Source organism: Cetorhinus maximus, chromosome 1 (genome assembly GCF_964194155.1).
Source record: "Cetorhinus maximus chromosome 1, sCetMax3.hap1.1, whole genome shotgun sequence".
NCBI lineage: Eukaryota > Metazoa > Chordata > Chondrichthyes > Lamniformes > Cetorhinidae > Cetorhinus > Cetorhinus maximus.
In genome coordinates this window covers 116,945,400-116,964,989 of record NC_135879.1, presented here as the reverse complement: position 1 = coordinate 116,964,989, position 19,590 = coordinate 116,945,400, and the positions used below count along the sequence as shown (strand labels likewise).

Below are 19,590 nucleotides of genomic sequence, written 5' to 3'. Positions count from 1 at the left end.
TTCTCTCCATTTTTGTGGCAAGTTACTTTCCTCTGGCCTTTGGTGCAAAATGACAACAATGCATCCAAGATTGGGAAAGGAGTGCATGGAAGGTGGCAAGCACAGAGCCACATATCATGGCCTGGTTGTGAGGTCATTGTGAAGCACTCTCTACAGTGAAGAGTAACACCTCATCAGTAAGCAGAGGTCACAGTCAGCACAGAAAGCAATTTCCCAGGCAATGGCCATGTACTCCAAAGAAGCGAAAAGGTATCTGCACAAAATTCAAGCCATTGTTGCTAAAAGCATTACTTCACAATATACAGCAAGAACAACAGCTTGTATTTATATAGCTCCTTTATGGTGACTGAATGCCTCAAGTTGCTTCACAGCAGCTATTAAGCAAAACTTAACATCAATCCACATAAGGAGATATTAGAGCAGGTGACCAAAAGCCTGGTCAAACAACTAGGTTTTAAGGAGTGTCTTAATGAAGGAAAGTGAGGTCGAGAGAAGCTTAGGGAGGGAATTCCAGGACTTGGGGCCCTGGCAGCCACCAATGGTGAAGTGATTAAATCCAGGGATGTTCAAGAGGCTAGAATTAGATGAGCACAGATATCTAGAAGGGTTATGCAGGAGATTACAGAGATATGGAGGGGCCAGGCCATGGGGAGAATTGAAAACAGGAGGTGTTTGAAAACAAGGATGCAAATTTTAAGATCGAAGTGTTGCTTAACCATCAGCCAATGTAGTTAGCGAGCACAGGGGTGATGGGTGAATGACACTTGGTGCCAGTTAGGACATGGACAGCAGAGTTTTGTATAACCTTAAATTTACAGAGGGTAGAACATGAGAGGCCAGACAGGAATGCACTGGAATGAGGGTTCCAGCACCAGATCAGCTGAGGCAGGGGCAAATTTGAGTGATGTTATCGTGGTGGTCTTAGTGAATATGCGGTCAGAAGCACATGCTGGGGTCAAACAGGACACCAAGATTGCGAACAGTCTGGTTCAATCTCAGACAGTATTTACTTGGAGGAAATTTCTGCTCATCCAGTACTGGATGTCAGATATGCTGGATATGGTCAGTGTAGAAACTGAAGCTAAGTTTACCGATGATGTCACTGAGGGGCAGCATGTAGATGAGTAGCAGAATAGACATTTGACCCTTAGGGGGGAGGCGATGGCATAATGGTGTCGCTGGGCTAGTAATCCAGAGACCCAGGGTAACCCTCTGGGGACCCAGGTTCGAATCCCGCCACGGCAGATGGTGGAATTCGAATTCAATAAAAAAAATGGAATTAAAAGTCTAATGATGATCATGAAACCTGTCGATTGTTGTAAAAACCCATCTGATTCACTAATGTCCTTCAGGGAAGGAAATCTGTCGTCCTTACCAGGTCTGGCCTACATGTGATTCCAGACCCACAGCAATGTGGGTGGCTCTTAAATGCCCTCTGAAATGGCCGAGCAAGCCACTCAGTAACAAACCGCGACAAAGACACAAAATAGGAATGAAACCGGACAGACCACCCTAGGCACAGGAAACGACAACGGCAATCGCAGCCCTGTCGACTCTGCAAAGTTCTCCTTACTAACATCTGGGGGGCTAGTGCCAAAATTGGGAGAGCTGTCTCACAGATGAGTCAAGCAACAGCCTGACATAGTCATCCTCATGGAATCATATCTTACTGATAATTTCCCAGATACCACAATCACCATCCCTGGGTATGTTCTGTCCCACTGGCAGGACAGACCCAGCAGAGGTGATGCCACAGTGATATACAGTGGGAAGGGAGTTGCCCTGGGCATCCTCAACATCGACTCAGGACCCCATGAAGTCTCATGGCATCAGGTCAAACATGGGCAAGGAAATCTCCTGCTGATTACCAAGTACCACCCTCTCTCAGCTGATGAATCAGTGCTCCCCCATGTTGAACACAACTTGGAGGAAGCACTGAGGGTGGCAAGGGGACAATGTTCTCTGGGTGGGGGACTTCAATGTCCATCACCAAGAGTGGCTTGGTAGCACCACTACTGACCAGACTGGCCGAGTCCTGAAGGGCATAGCTGCTAGACTGGGTCTGTGGCAAGTGGTGAGGGAACCAACAAGAGGGAAAAACATACTTGACCTCATCCTCTCCGACCTGCCTGCCACAGATGCATCTGTCCATAACAATATCGGTAGGAGTGACCACCGCATAGTCATTGTGGAGACGACGTCTCGCCTTCACATTGAGGATACCCTCCATTGTGTTGTGTGGCACCACCAGTGCGCTAAATAGGATAGATTTTGAACAGATCTAGCAACTCAAGACTGGGCAACTATGAGGCACTGTGGGTCACCAGCAGCAGAATTGTACTCGAACACAATCTGTAACCTCATGGCCTGGCATATCCCCCACTCTACCATTACCTTCAAGCCAAGGGATCAACCCTGGTTCAATGAAGAGTGCAGGAGGGCATGCCAGAAGCAGCACCAGGCATACCTAAAAATGAGGTGTCAATCTGGTGAAGCTATAAAACAGGACTACTTGCGTGTCAAGCAGCATAAGCAGCAAATGATAGACAGAGCTAAGTGATCCCACAACCAACTGATCAGATCGAAGCTCTGCAGTCCAGCCACATCCAGTCATGAATGGTGGTGGACAATTAAACAACTCACTGGAGGAGGCTCCACAAATATCCCCATCCTCAATGGTGGAGGAGCCCAGCACATCAGTGCAAAAGATAAGGCTGAAGCATTCGCAACAATCTTCAGCCAGAAGTGCCGAGTGGATGATCCATCTTGGCCTTCTCCAGAGGTCCCCAGCATCACAGATGCCAGTCTTCAGCCAATTTGACTCACTCCACGTGATGTCAAGAAACAACTGGATACTGCAAAGGCTATGGACCCTGACAACATTCCGGCAATAGTACTGAAGACTTGTGCTCCAGAATTTGCCGCGCCCCTAGCCGAGCTGTTCCAGTACAGCTACAACACTGGCATCTATCCGGCTATGTGGAAAATTGCCCAGGTATGTCCTGGACACAAAAAGCAGGACAAATCCAACCCAGCCAATTACTGCCCCATCAATCTGCTCTCGATCATCAGTAAAGCAATGGAAGGGGTCATCAACAGTGCTATCAAGCGGCACTTGCTTAGAAATAACCTGCTCACTGATGAGTTTGGGTTTGGGTTTCGCCAGGGCCACTCAGCTCCAGACCTCGTTACAGCCTTGGTTCAAACATGGACAAAAGAGCTGAACTCCCGAGGTGAGATGAGAGTGACTGCCCTTGACATCAAGGCAGCATTTGACAGAGCTTGGCATCAAGGAGCCCTAACAAAACTGGAGCCTATGGGAATCAGGGGGAAAACTCTCTGCTGGCTGCAGTCATACCTAGCACAAAGGAAGATGGCTGTGGTTGTTGGAGGTCAGTCATCTCAGCTCCAGGACATCACTGCAGGAGTTACTCAGGATAGTGTTCTACGCCCAACCATCTTCAGCTGCTTCATCAATGACCTTCCTTCCATCATAAGGTCAGAAGAGGGGATATTCGCTGATGATTACACAATGTTCAGCACCATTCGCGACTCCTCAGATACTGAAGCAGGCCATGTCCAAATGCAGCAACACCTGGACAATATCCAGGTTGGGCTGACAAGTGGCAAGTAATATTTGCGCCACACAAATGTCAGGCAATGACCATCTCCAACAAGAGAGAATCCAACCATCGCCACTTGATGTTTAATGGCATTACCATCACTGAATCCCCCACTATCAACATCCTGGGGGTTACCATTGACCAGAAACTGAACTTGACTAGCCATATAAATGCTGTGGCGACAAGAGCAGGTCAGAGACTAGGAATCGTGCGATGAGTAACTCGCCTCCTGACTCCCCAAAGTCCACCAACTACAAGGCACAAGTCAGGAATGTGATGGAATACTCCCCACTTGCCTGGATGAGTGCAGCTCCTACAACACTCAAGAAGCTTAACACCGTCCAGGACAGAGCAGCCCGCTTGACTGCCACCACATCCACAAACATTCACTCCCTCCACCACCGACACACAGTAGCAGCAGTGTGTACCATCTACAAGATGCACTGCAGGGATTCACCAAGGCTCCTTAGACAGCACCTTCCAAACCCACGACCGCTGCCACCTAGAAGGACAAAGGCAACAGATAGATGGGAACACCACCACCTGGAAATTCCCCTCCAAGTCACTCACCACTGACTTGGAAATATATTGCCATTCCTTCACTGTTGCTGGGTCAAAATCCTGGAATTCCCTTCCTAACAGCACTGTGGGTGCCTACTGTGGACTGCATCGGTTCAAGAAGGCAGCTCACCACCGCCTTCTCAAGGGCAAGTAGGGATGGACAATAAATGCTGGCCTAGCCAGCGAACCCCACATCCTGTGAATGAATTTAAAAAAAAACCAGAGCCAACTGTATGGGAACCATTTCAGATTATTATCTGGCTACAATTAGATTGATAAGAATGAAACGAGATGAGAACAGTTCCACTCAATTGGGTGACAGGGGAGAGGTGTTGGAGGAGGATGGTGTGGTCAACTGTGTCAAAGGCTGGAGGCAGGTTGAGAAGGACGAGAGGAGAAAGTTTACGTTCATAACAGTCACATAGGATGTTACTTGTGACTTTGATAAGAGCCATTTCAGAACTGTGGTAGGGACTCAAACATGGAATTCTGGGAAAGATAGGCAGGGATTTGGGCACCAACACCTTGAAGGAATTTGGAAAGGGAGGATGGAGATGGGGCAGTAGCATACAACTACAGTAGGATGAAGATTTGTTTTTGAGGAGGGGGGGAAATGACAGCAGATTTAAACATGAGAGAGACAACACCCGAAGAGAGGCAACTTAACAATATCTGCTAAATGGAAGCCAGGAGGGAAAGTTGGTAGTCAGCAGTTTAGTGGGAATAGGATCAAGGGAGTAGGAAGTGGGTCGCATGGACAAAGTGAGCTTGGAAAGGACATGAGGGCAGAGGAAAGAAAGTAGAGAAAAGTATAACAATTTCCAAAGTACTGCAGTGTCTAAAAATGATGCAAGTCAGTCTTGTAAGTTGTACCATATAGAGTTTCCAAGACAGTTATCAAAGCACTTTGGGCACTTGTCAAAGCATTTTGCTTCATTCACCGGGATAATTTACCAAAATTGTGTAATGTGTTAAATCATAATGTAAAACTAAGATTGTCTCCAAGTGGCACAAGTAAAAATTTGTTTACTTTAGACGTACAGGCTTGGTATATCTCACAGTGTCTGTTTGCCGAGGATATATATCGCTGACAAAGTGAACAGAACCTAGGGGAAAAAGGCAGGAATTTGTAAAAGTGCAACTCAAAGCCAGCGAATACGCATCTGTGTTTTTAAACATGAAACTATTTTGCCAACTTGAGCAAAATTATAAATATTGACTCGCTTGATTAAAGTTAATTAGCAACCGTTAAAGTAAGTGAGTCACATAAGGATAGAGACAGAGTGATTGAAGTAGATACAACTTGCATTGGAGGCAGTACAGCAAAGGTTCATTAAATCGGTCCCCGGGATGAGGGGGTTGCCCCTTGATGAGAAGGCAAGTAAATTGGACTTATATTGTGTGGAGTTTAGAAGAATTAGAGGTTATCTCATTGAAACATACAAGATTCTGAAGAGGCTTGAAAGGGTAGACATGGAGAGATTGTTCCTACTGGTCAAGGAATCTAAAACACAGGGACACGGTTTCAAGATAAGGGGCCAATTATTTAGGACTGAGATGAGGGGAAATTACTTCACTCAAAGGGTTGTGGATCTTTGGAGTTCTCTACCCTAGAGGATTGTGGATGCTCCATCGTTGAATACATTTAAGGCTGGGATAGACAGGTTTTTGATCTCTCAGGGAATTAAGGGGTATAAGGAGTTGAAGTCTAAGATCAGCCATGATCGTATTGAATGGTGGAGCAGGCTTGATGGGCTGTGTGATCTCCTGCTCCTATTTCTTGTGTTCTTGATGAATAACTCTTCTCGTCTGCTTCTTGGTTTGTTTCCCAATGTCATCAGTTCAGACCAAACCACCGTCATGAGCTATGAGGACACGATGAGATCCTTGCTCTGGGAGGTTGGGAAGCTGCAGTCCTGACATTCGTTACATTGCATGGAACTTTAAAAACTTCAATTGCATTCCCTGGTAACTTATTGTTAAAACATTTACGATAAGAACCTTTTCACTCAGGTTGTCACTCTGATACAGGGTATTTTGAGTTAAGGGCATTTAATTAGAACACGAAAACATTTTCACCAGGTGACAGTCTTTGAGCCTAGAACTTACCTGTACCCTTCTTCAGCAGGCAAAATAATGTCTTTAGGAGGAAGGTTGGTAAATATCCGCACTAGAGATTGTTTTCGACCAGTGTTCCCATGCTTGTATAATGCATGGTTATCATAATCCACCTAAAATTAAAATCATGATTATTGACTTTCAGGTACCATCTATTCTTTCAGTTTATCTGAAGAGTTCCTCCACCTCCAATTCACACGTGCATTAGTTCCAAACTATAAATACAACATTATCAAATCTATTAATATATTACTTACACATGACTCATTCCTTGAAAAAAATATTTCATGACACTTAATCCAATCTTTCACAGAATCACAGATTGCAAAAGAGGCCCTTCGGCCCATCGAGTCTGCACCGAGAAACAGCTGACCTACTTACCTAATCCTATTTAGCAGCACTTGGCCCATAGCCTTGAATGTTATGACGTGCCAAGTGCTCATCCAGGTACTTTTTAAAGGATGTGAGGCAACCCGCCTCCACCTCCCTCCCAGGCAGTGCATTCCAGACCATCATCACCCTCTGGGTAAAAAAGTTTTTCCTCACATCCCCCTAAACCTCCTGCCCCTCACCTTGAACTTATGTACCCTCATGGCTGAACCTTCAACTAAGGGAAACAGCTGCTCTCTATCCACCCTGTCCATGCCCCTCATAATCTTGTACACCTTGATCAGGTCACCCCTCAGTCTTCTCTGCTCCAATGAAAACAACCCGAGTCTATCCAATCTCTCTTCATAACTTAAATGTTTCATCCCAGGCAACATCCTGGTGAATCTACTCTGCACCCACTTTAGTGCAATCACATCCTTCTTATAATGTAGCGACCAGAACTGCACACAGTACTCCAGCTGTGGCCTCACCAAGGTTCTATACAACTCCAACATGATCTCCCTACTTTTGTAATCTATGTCTCGATTGATAAAGACAAGTGTCTCATATGCCTTTTTCACCACCCCACTAACATGCCCCTCCGCCTTCAGAGATCTATGGACACACACGCCAAGGTCCCTTTGTTCCTTAGAACTTCCTAGTGTCATGCCATTCATTGAATACTTCCTTGTCAGATTACTCATTCCAAAGTGTATCACCTCACACTTTTCAGGGGTAAATTCCCTCTGCCATTTATCTGCCCATTTGACCATCCCATCTATAACTTCCTGTAACCCAAGACACTCAACCTCACTGTTAACCACCCGGCCAATCGTTGTGTCATCCGCAAACTTACTAATCCTACCTCCCACATAGTCATCTATGTCGTTTGTATAAATGACAAATAATAGGGGACCCAGTTCAGATCCCTGTGGTACACCACTGGACACTGGCTTCCAGTCACTAAGGCTTCCTTCTGTCATCACCCTCTGCCTCCTACAACTAAGCCAATTTTGAATCCACCTTATCAAACTACCCTGTATCCCATGTGCATTTGCCTTCTTTATAAGTCTCCCATGTGGGACTTGTCAAAGGCTTTGCTGAAATCCATATAAACTACATCAACTGCACTACCCTCATCTACACACCTGGTCACTTCTTCAAAAAATTCAGTCAAATTTGTTAGGCATGTCCTCCCTCTGACAAAGCCATGCTGACTATCTCTGATCAAACCTTGCCTCTCCAAGTGGAGCTAGTTCCCTGGCTTATCTCTACAACCCTTCTTAAATAGCAGAACCACATTAGCTGTTCTCCAGTCCTCTGGCACCTCCCCCGTGGCCAGAGAGGAATTAAAAAGTTGGGTCAGAGCCCTTGCGATCTCCTCCCTTGCCTCCCTCAGCATGTCTGGGACACAAATCATCCTGACCTGGAGATTTGTCCACTTTTAAGCCTGTCAACACCTCCAATACCTTGTCGCTCCCTATATCAATTTGCTCAAGAACCTCGCAGTCTCTCTCCCCGAGGTCGGTACCTTCATCCTCATTCTCATGGGTGAAGACGGATGTGATGTATTCGTTCAACACTCTACCGATGTCCTCTGGCTCCACCCTTAGTCCCTTATGGGCCCTACTCTTTCCCTGGTTATCCTCTTCCCATTGATATACTTATAGAATATCTTGGGATTTTCCCTACTTTCACCAGCCAGAGCTTTCTCATATCCCCTCTTGGCTCTCCTAATTGCTTTATTAAGCTCCACCCTGCACTTTCTGTACTCCACTAATGCCTCCGCTGATTTGCTTCCCTTGTACTTGCTAAAAGCCTCTCTTCTCCTTCTCATCGTATCTTGAATATCTCTGGTCATGCATGGTTCCCTGGGCTTGTTACTCCTTCCTATCACCCTAGAGGGAACATGTTGAGCCTGTACTCTCCCCATTTCCTTTTTGAACACCCCTCACTGCTCCTCTGTAGATTTCCCCACAAGTAACTGTTCCCAGTCTACCTTGGCCAGATCCTGCCTTATTTTACTAAAATCCACTCTCCCCCAATCCAAAACATTTTTTTGCAACTTGCCGATTTCTTTGTCCATAACAAGCTTAAATTGTACCATGTTGTGGTTGCTATCACTAAAATGCTCCCCCACCACCACCCCAGCCACCTATCTAGCTTCACTCCCCAGAATTAGGTCCAGCACTGCGCCGTCCCTTGTTGGACCCTGTACATATTGACCTCAAAAGTTCTCCTGTACACATTTCAAGAAATCCACTCCATCCAAGCCCTTAACACTATGTCTATCCCAACTAATGTTGGGAAAGTTGAAATCACCTAATATTATTACCCTATTGTTATTGATTTTACACACTTCCACAAATTGTGCACATATTTGCTCCTCAATTTCCAGCTGACTATCTGGGGGTCTATAATAAACACCTAACAATGTGGCTGCCCCTTTTTTATTCCTAAGCTCTACCCACAAAGCTTCATTCGATGCCTCCTCCAAGATATCATCTCTCCTTACTGGAGCAACTGAGTCCTTAACTAATAATGCAATGCCTCCTTCTCTTTTACCCCCTCCCCTGTCTCGCCTGAAGATTCTATATCCCAGAATGTTGAGCTGCCAATCCTGCCCCTCCCTTAACCACGTCTCAGTGATGGTTACTATATCACAATTCCACGTATCAATGCTCACCCTTAACTCAACCTTTTTACCTAATATTTAAAATATTTCAGCTGTGGTTAAATTTAAACTTTGCTTTGTTGTTGTAATGCCCAGAAAAAGAACTCGATTCAAAAATCTACACAAAGTAGATGCTAAGAATACAGCAGATTGCCCACATTGCCAAACACAGAACTCTACTTGCTGGGATTTTTAAACCAGCAAGCTGGCTCCTGTAAAAGAATGTTGAAGGGCAACAGTCCACAGTTTCCTTATTTCTTCCTTATTTACAGTCAGGTACAAATGAATGCATTGACTTGGTCACCAGCCACCAGCCATGCAGCTGTTCCCTCGGTTTTTACCAGAGGAAGACCTTCAGCCCCAAATAGAGACTCTTTCCTTTGGTATACCACCTGCAATATGTCTCAGTCCCGAAACATCCAAAGCTGCAGTGCTGCACCATGTACCACTCTACGGTTTCAAACAATTAGAAAACTGTTCTGACTCATATTACAGCTTCCCCTGTTAAAATTACACTGCAGTCATTTAAAAGCTGCTCATTCATATGTCTTGCAATCCCCAACCAAGCCTGCCCCAGGACAAACACACTAAATAATCTCTTACATTGGCGAGGGTTGGGTAGAAATTCCAGTTCTTCCACACACTAAAAGCAACATGTTAAATTTCCTAATCTGAGTTACGAGGGTTAGAGCAATAATTTAGCCTCAAGCTCCGCACATGAAGAATATGTCAAAAGCAATGGAGTGTAAAGTCCCCAACAGAGAGTCAATATTTTCAAGGGAGAGGAAGAGAACAGACAATTAGCATGAAAAAACTATTTCTACTACATTAAAGTGCTTGAGAGGCCCTCAGCACAAAACTGTTCTTAATTCAGCAACAACTGGGAATTTCACTTGAAAAGGCCAAAAAGACAGTTGATACAGAAACATTAACACCTCAGCCCCATTTCTATAAGCTTAATAAAAACAAGGGCGTTCGTAGCACAGGTACCATTAAACACAGGCGTGCTATCCAATTCTGAAATATTTTTGGAATTGGCTATAGGAAAAGTAAAAACTTGATCACAAAGCGATCAACTACTAACGTCATACCAGCCTGAGGCAAAAGCTACTTTAAACTCAGTGTAACATTACCTGACTTGATTACAATTTTTCCGAGGGCAGGATTTTCTGCCTGTCGGGCGGGTGGGCCTGACCCAATCTCTGGTGGGCGGGGAGTCGATCCCCGCCAGCGAAGCGGGCCCTGTCGCCATTTTACATGGGCAGGCCAATTAAGGCCCGCCCAGCGTGACGTCCGGCGGGAAGCGCTGTGCGCTTCCTGTGCGGGCGGGGTGATTCCCTAAAAGCAAGAGTGCGCTCTTTCGCGCATGCGCACGAAAGAGCGCACATCTCCCTAAGGCTAAGTGCAGCCTCAGGGAGATCGCTTCCACTTTGAACAATATTAAAAATAGAAAAAAAAAATTCCATAACATGTCCCCCTCATGTGACAATTTCAGATGATTTGGGACATGTTCATAATTTACAGATTAATTTTATTAAAATTTTTAACACCCTGCATGAAACCTCATCCCGCCGGTGGATGAGGTTTCATGTTTTCTCTATTTGCCACTGGGTCTCCTGGCCTGCCCACCAACCTTAAGGTTGGACGGGCAGGTCCTTTAATTGTTTAAATGGTCCTGTCAATGGCCTCAATTGGCCATTGACAGGTCGGCGGGCCCACAGCTGATCTCGCTGCGCCCCCGCCTTCCTGAAAATTTAAGTGGGGCGGGATGACGTCGGGGTTTCCGCCCAACATCATCCCGCGTCATTTTACGCGTCGGCGAGCAGGCCCCGCCCCCTGCTCGCCGTCGGCAAAATTCTACCCCAAGAGTGCTACCCCCAATCCCAATGTGGAGAGCAGCAGGTGGCAGTGGGAATTGAAGTGGCAGAAGGTCAACCAGGGAAAGGTCCCCAGGACCGAAGGTTAAGTTCTAATGGTGGAAGGTAAACAGTCATCACTTGGGAAAGGGAGAAAAATGCTGAGATTGGGAGCAGCAAGGTTTCCTTGCGAGGCCCCAAAGCAGTATTACTGGTCCTCAAGGCCCACACAGAAACCATTAAAGATCTACAAATCTTTCCTTGTCTGGCCCCTTCTGGCAATAGATCATTCTGATATCAGTAAACCTAGGTGTCAATAGTAGCGTATGTCACTTCACAGGCTGGGGTTGAAGTAACAAAGTAAGGATGCAAGGTGAACAAATTCAGCACTGTGCTGCTCAAAAAAACCCTGGTGCACCCAACATTTTTGTGAGAAACTCTGTACAGAGCCTCATTTAAACTTGCAAAATTGGACAAGGACTGGTCACACTCTCATTAACATATTATAACCGTTGCATGACTGGACTCCCCCAAAACCATCCTTGTAAAATTATTGCGAGAGGACTAGAATATAAAAGTAGGGATGTTTTGCTGAGGCTTTATAAGGCTCTGGTCAGACCACATTTAGAATATTGTGAGCAATTTTGGGCCCCGAATCTCAGGAAGGATGTGCTGGCCCTGGAGAGGGTCCAGAGGAGGTTCACGAGAACAATCCCAGGAATGAAAGGCTTAACATATGAAGAACTTTTGAGGACTCTGGGTCTATACTCGATGGAGTTTAGAAGGATGAGGGGGGATCTGATTGAAACTTACAGAATACTGAAAGGCCGGGATAGAGTGGACATGGGGAAGGTGTTTCCATCAGTAGGAAAGACTAGGACCCGAGGGCACAGCCTCAGAGTAAAGGGAAGACCTTTTAGAACAGAGATGAGGAGAAACTTCTTTAGCCAGAGAGTGGTGAATCTATGGAATTCATTGCCACAGAAGGCTGTGGAGTCCAGGTCATTGAGTGCATTTAAGACCGAGATAGATAGGTTCTTGATTGGTAAGGGGATCAAAGGTTACGGAGAGAAGGCGGGAGAATGGGGTTGAGAAACTTATCAGCCATGATTGAATGGCGGAGCAGACTCGATGGGCCGACTGGCCTAATTTCTGCTCCTATGTCTTATGGTCTTATGGTACATCAGGACTTGGGCACAAAATATCCTAGGCCAGAAGTTATAAACATTGCTTGATTGATGCACACAAATGGCGGCTTGGAAGTGTTCTTCGGAGGTTGGCGTTAAAGTTCACTCTCAGTGCAGAGCGGGGACAGCCAAGTCCAGATAGTGACATACGAAACATGTGTCCACGCTGGGCTTTTTCACAGCTCAGAACTTCTAGCTTTGCAATGGAAATGCTTGCTCTCAAAACCCACCACCCCCACATGCCCCTTCCCACCTGTCATGTGCAAGACCAAGGGCTAATCTTTGTGGTTATTCTGAAATAAAAATGGGAAGAAGTGCAGGGAGGGAAGCACTGCTGCTGTACCAAATCTGATTGCCAGAATGGGATACAAACATACATCAGACTACACTGCATATCACATGGGTCTCTGTTCGCTCTCCATTCATAATGACCACACAAATGGACCGGGGGCAGAGTATGATACCTTCTGCTCCTGCTGTTTAATGGTCCTGTAAATGAAATTCAAGCTCCCTTGTTCAGGAAGATCCATCAGTTTTACCACCTAAAAGACAAATTACATTTAAAACTCAGCCCCTGTGGGGCTACATGTTTACTAATCTCTATCTCAGCTTCTTTGATCCATATCAAAAAATACTAGTTGCAGATTAACATGTGTCGATTTGTGTCACTGATCTAAAATTTAAGCTTGCATTGGATCTTAACAAAACGTACCGTTTGCAGACAGTGGGATCGCCAGATATACCAAGAAGATGCTCACCTGGTAGTCCAGCATGCTCAAAGTTGGGAAACATTGCAGAATGCGAAGTTCAAAGAAGTATGGAAAAATCCAAAACATTGGCAACTCATCATCAACTGAGTGAAAACAAGACATAATGAGAAAACATTGAAGTGCCAAGTTCCTCAGAATAAGCACAAAATAAGAAGTGGCCATTTACCTACATCACTGCAAGTTCTTCCCTTTTTTTTAAACAGCTGAAATGTGCTCAGCCCCTGGTCTCTCTACCAGTTGATACCTTTTCATGAAGTATTTACTGATGGTGTAAATTTCAAATAAAATGAAAAATCGAGGCTGAAATTACGGCAACTGCCATGCATTCTCTCAGTAAACGATGCTGAGCTGTAACAGCCTCATGTTCTGTGTGGTGGGGCTCAGAAGTGTAAATTATGAAGACAGGTGGCATTCCTTGAATACAGGAGATTGAGAGGCAATTTGAAGGAGGTCAAAATGTCAGCTGGATTAATCCTTTGATGGGTAAAAAGCCAGGCAGGAGATGAGGAGAACTTTTTTTTTAAACTGAGTAAATTGGTATGATCTGGAATGCATTGCCTGCGAGGGCAGCAGAAGCAGGTTTGACAGCAACCTTCAAAAGGTAACTGGCTGAATACTTGAAAAGGAAAAATCTGCAGGGCTATGAGGACAGAGAGTGGGAATAATTAGTAGCTCTTTCAATATCTATGCACACAAATCCATACCTGGGTAACAGTTCCAAACAGGTGATATTGCCTTGGCCATCTCAACATAGGAATCAAAGTATTCTGATTAGCTGTGGTTCTGCTAAACTACCTACATGTGATTCCATTACAGATCTGCAGACAAGGCTCTCTTTACAAAAAACATTAAATTTCAGTTAAGTTCAATTTACCTGCTTTTACACTGCTGTTGAATTTGTTCTGATCCCAGAAAGATCAGCAGCTGACACTCACCATTTAAACTACTATATGCTTATTCTTATGTGATGGCAGATTCACAGACTCATGAAAAACTGCCAACAAGTCTACTGTCAAGACTAAAGAAGCAAGATCAAGAAGCATAAATGGCTGACAAGGCGGCTCATGGCTTCCAAAATCAGAGCAAAAAACAATGTCAGTAAATATAACAATTTTGATATTATAAATGAACCAACTAACTGATCTGAATTGACATCCAGATCGCGAAGCCCATTTGGACCAGTGAGAACTGGCAGTTGTTCTCTTCAAACATCCCCTCTCCTACCCAATAATTTCCCCCATACTCTTTATCTCATTCATTTTTGCCATCGCTGCATTAAGAACTACATCACAAGAACATTGTGAAAAGATACTGGTATACTTTGCTTCCATACCCAAAGATATTTTAAAATTTGCATCCAGAGACCTTTTGATGCACTTTAGCATGGAATCATACAAACTGGGTTCATGCCTTATCTTATGCTATTGGGGAGGGTTTAAACTAAATTGGCAGGGGTGAGGAAAGCAGGAGGTATTATCAGAGAGGAATACCATGGTGCACAGAATACTGGGAGGGATGGAGAACACCAGAGTAGGGAATAGCAAATTATTAGGTGGATTCAGAGTTAGGGAGAAAGTAAAATCTAAATCAGAGTTACTATGTAATCATGAAGCGTGGTCAATAAGATTGGCGAGTTACGGCACAGATTGCCATGTGGAAATATGATGTTATGGCTATGACAAAGGCCTGACTCAAAGGGCAGGACTGGTGTTAAATATTCCTGGATGCAGGGTGTTCAGGAAAGAAAGGGGGAGGGGTGGAAATATTTTTGCAGTGCTGGAGAAAGAGGGTATCCCAGGCAGGTCAAGGACAGAATCAATTTGGCTGGAGCTACGGAACAAAAAAGCTGCAATTACGTTGCTCAGTGTAGTCTATAGGCCACCAAATAGCGGGAAAGGTATAGAGGAATAAATTTGCAAGGGAAGTACAAAGAGGTGCTAGAGCAGTTATAATGGGGGACTTTAATTATCTGAATATAGACTGGGATAGTAGTAAAGGACACAGAGAGGAAAAAGTTTCTAGAGTGCGTTCAGGAGAATTTTCTACAGCAGTATATTTCCAGTGCAACAAGGAAGGAGGCACTGCTAGACCTGATTCTTGGGAATGAGGTGGGCCAAGTGGATCAATGTCAGTAGGAGAACATTTAGGGGACAGTGATCAGTGTATCATAAGGTTTAGGTTGGGCTAGGTAGAGACAGAGAACAATCCAGAGGAGGAATAATTAACTGGGAGAAAGCCGACTTCAATCACGTGAGAATGGATTTGGGCCCAATAAATGGGAATCAGTTGCTAGGAAAACATGAATAATGGGCTACCTTTAAAGGGATAGATCAGGCACAGTCACAGTATACTCCCACGAAGGAGAAAGGTAGGGCAAACAGATCCAGAGCCCCCTGGATGACAAAAGCAATAGAAATTAAGATAAAGAACACAAAGTATGTTTATGACAGATGTCAGGTGCACAAGACAACAGAGAACCAGGTTGAAAATAGAAGGTTCAGAGGGGATAAGCCCAGCAACTCAGTTTATCTTCACTGGTGGGGAAGCTTCTAGAACCAATAATTCGAGACAAAATTAAAAGTCACTTGAACAAATGTGGGTAATTAAGGAAAGCCAGCATGAATTTCTTAAGGGCATATTGTGTTTAGCTAACTTGCTAGAGTTTTTTTCACAAAGGTAGTAGAGAGGATTGTTGAGGGTAATGCTATTGATATGGTGTACATGGACTTCCAAAAGGCATTTGATAAAGTGCCACACAACAGACTTGTGAGGAAAGTTAGAGCTCGTGGAATGAAAGGAACAGTAGCAACGTGGATATGAAATTGGCTGAGTGACATGAAACAGGGTAGTGGCTAGTGGATGTTTTTGGACCGGAGAAAAGTCTGTATTGGAGTTCCCCAGGGTCGGTGTTGGGACCTTTCTTCTTCCTGATATACATTAATGACCTAGAGCTTGATGCATAGTGCATAAACTAAATTACAGGAGAAAATTACCCTTCAGTTGTACAGACCCTTGCTCAAACTCCATCTGGAGAACTACATTCAGTTTTGGGCACTGCACTCAGGAAGTATATGTTGTCCTCAGAAGGGGTGCAACACACATTCAATAGAACAATAGCAGGGTTTAGGGAGTTAAGATATGAGGACAAGCTGCAGAAACTTGGCCTCTTTTTCCTCGAGTAAAAAAGATTGAGGGATGATCTGATTAAGATGCTTAAAATGTTAAAAGGATTTGATAGGATTGGTCTGGAGAAGCCACTTCCTTTGGTGGGGAAATCAGGAAAAAGGGGACAAAAATCTTAAAATTAGAGCTAAGCCATCCAGGAATGAAATCAGGAAGTACTTTCTTACACAAAAGGGTGATAGAAATCTGGAACATACTCCCCCATCAATGTGATGACAATTAGTTTTGAAAACAAAGGACGACAGATATTTGTTAGGTATTAGTATCAAAGGATATGGATTACAGGTAGGTAATTGGAATTAATAAGGACCCCGAGTAAGACATAGTTCTTCAGTGAACCAATTAAATAATGATAAACATACTTCAGAAGCTGCCTAGCCTACTTCTATTCCAAATGTTTCTATATTCCCAAGTGCAAAATATTCCTCCACCATACATCTGAATACACATTATACTGAGATTCCAAACTTTCATTCCGTGAAATCTTCCAATCTTTTTGAAGCTGTGGGCCAGAGCCTCCACCAGGTCGCCAAATGGTGGGTCAGTCACCATAAAAATAGACTCTCCTTTGTCTTGACATAAGGTTTGAAATGCTTCAGAGGCAGACTATGGAAAGTTAATAAAGTAAATCAGTGTACAGGCATATATGCAATTTTCAAACAAGTTTTCCAGATTTACAGACAATTACATTTTTTAAAAAAAGAAACATGAAACAAGTATTAAAAACATTAGTACTTTGATATGCAGGAGTTATAACTTTATGACAACTTCCTTGCTTTTTAACTGTGTAACACCAGTAACACATTGTAATATATGTAATGGAAATAAAAGATTTTCTCAACATGTAGAACTGTAGATGTTGAAAAGACCCAAATAAGGAGCATTTATCTTTGGAAACAATAGATTGATATTGAATAATATGATGCAACATGCAAATTAAGTCACTGTTTAAAAGGTACCCATCTCTTTGGCTTTGGTTACAAGCAGATATTTTTAAATTTGCTCCTGGGCATGGCTAAGAGGGAACACCATGAAATAATTAACAAAAACAATACACACTGTCCCAATTTAATTCAATTCACAATCAGCTGAATTGAGCTGCTTTAATTCCTCCCTCCTTTTTAGAGACGGAGGCAGATGGTAATATCATAACAATGCAAAGTGGTGATGTGTTACAGGTCAAGCTCGATCAACACAATGCTTTCTTACTATCTATTCAAGCCTCATGATTCTATATTTTGTCATAACTGTGGAAAGGTAGAAAAAAAAGCAAGAAAGGGATCAACACAGTCCTGAGGAATATGTCAGCAACAGCACATGACTTCAATTAAGTGGAGAGTCTAGAGAAACTGGGATTGTTCTCCTTAGAGCAGAGAAGGTTAAGAGGAGATCTGAAGTTAAGGTTTTGACAGTAAATAGGAAGAAACTGTTTCCGCTAGTGAGGGTATCAGGAACCAGAGGACAAAGATGTAAAAGTAATTGACCAAGGTCAGGACAAGAAAAGGAGAATCTATTTTTTAAAAGATGATTTGAAATGCATGACGGTGGAAGCAGGTTCAATAGTAACTTTTTTAAAGTTACTATATGAATATTTGAAGAGGATAAATTTACAGAGCTATGGAGAGACAGAAAGGAGTAGAACTAATTGGATAGCTCTTTCAAACAGCTAACACTGGCACAATGAGCCAAATGGCTGCCTCCCTTGCAATATGATTCCACGAGTACATGGAGAGGCCGAGCTGGAACACAGGTAGTGTTATTAGTAGGTGAGATAGCCTAACTAATACTACTAAGTAATGAAGGCACGAGCTGTGAGAAAACTTGCTTTTAAATTTGTAGCGTATTAATAAATTAATTGTGTAATGCAGCAGAATAATAGAGGCACAATAAAATTTAATTTAAGATAATGCGAAAAGAGGGGGGGGGGGGAAGAGTTTGTTAGAAACAGAATTGCATGCTTTGATAGGTTAACCAGTATTGGTGCAACTTGAATTCTGAAAATCGTAAGCAGTTAAAGTGATGGGTGGTGAAAATTTAGAGAATTAGAAAGAATTTAAAGTATGGACACCGGCATTTGATCCAGTCAATCAATGTTGGTCTTCATCCCCCACAAAGACTGTAAGTCTAATTTTTAAAAATTAATTCACGGGATATGGGCTTCGCTGGCTGGGCCAGCATTTATTGCCCATCCCTAATTGCCCATGAGAAGGTGGTGGTGAGCTGCCTTCTTGAACCGCTGCAGTGTCACACGAGATGGGACATTTTAATAAATATCACAAAAACTTTATTAAACTTTTTAAAAACAGACATGAAACCCCATCCCGCCGGTGGATGAGGTTTCAATATTTTTCAGAAGCCCGCTGGGGCTCCTGGCCTGCCCACCAACCTTAAGGTTGGACAGGCAGGGCCTTTAATTGGTTTAACTACCCTGTCAATGTCCTCAATTGGCCATTGACAGGTCGGTGGGCGAACAGTTGATTGCGCTGTCCTCCCACCTTCCTGAATATTTAAATGGGGCGGGATGACATCGGGGGTTCCCCCCGACATCATCCCGCAACAGCGAGTGGGCCCCACCCCCAGCTCACCGACGGAAAAATTCTGCCCTATGTGTGTAGATGTTCTGTCTGCAAAGAGCAGGGCCCTGTGTGTTAATATATGTAGCTTCCAGTACACGCAAATGCACCACACTGCGAGCCCAACTGACAATCCTCAACTGGTTGTCAGTGTAATTCTTAGCACACTGAGGATTAATTAAGCAAATGTTGTCCAATCACGGAATCACATCTCATGTTGGACACTGTGTTATGGGTTTTGCCAGCATGGGCTGGTTGGGTACGGTCTGCACATGTCCGTTGCAAACAGCGGCTGGGACGTGTTGTTTGATACAATCCGCCAGCCTTTGGGATGTACGGCCTACATACCTAGCATCATACTGGCACTGAAATTCATAAACCACATTTATCCTTCTAACCAGTTTTCAATCCAATTTGCTACCCTACCCCAAATTCCATAATCTTTAATCTTCTCCAGTTATTTCTTGTGTTGTGCCTCGTCAACAGCTTTACAGAATTCCTTTTACGCGACATTCACTACATTTCTTTCAAAACAGCACTGCGAGAGTAACATCAACGTATGGACTGCAGCAGCCCAAGTGCAGCTTACCACCATTTCACAGAGAATTAATGATGAAAGGTCATGACATGAAACATTAACTGTTTCTCTCTCCACAGATGCTCCCAGATAAAAATA

At 43.9% G+C, this 19,590-nt stretch overlaps 1 pseudogene across 1 annotated transcript in view; it reads right to left on the bottom strand.

The window, feature by feature from the left end:
- The window catches only part of LOC144688708 (rRNA N(6)-adenosine-methyltransferase ZCCHC4-like), a 93,373-nt pseudogene that overhangs the window by 7,466 nt on the left and 66,317 nt on the right, over positions 1–19,590 (bottom strand). Inside the window, exons 6-9 of the transcript XR_013578461.1 lie at positions 16,810–16,947; positions 13,147–13,241; positions 6,294–6,415; positions 5,215–5,290 (exon numbers count right to left, since the gene is read on the bottom strand). The product of XR_013578461.1 is annotated as an rRNA N(6)-adenosine-methyltransferase ZCCHC4-like (transcript). The remainder of the gene's footprint in view (positions 1–5,214; positions 5,291–6,293; positions 6,416–13,146; positions 13,242–16,809; positions 16,948–19,590) is intronic.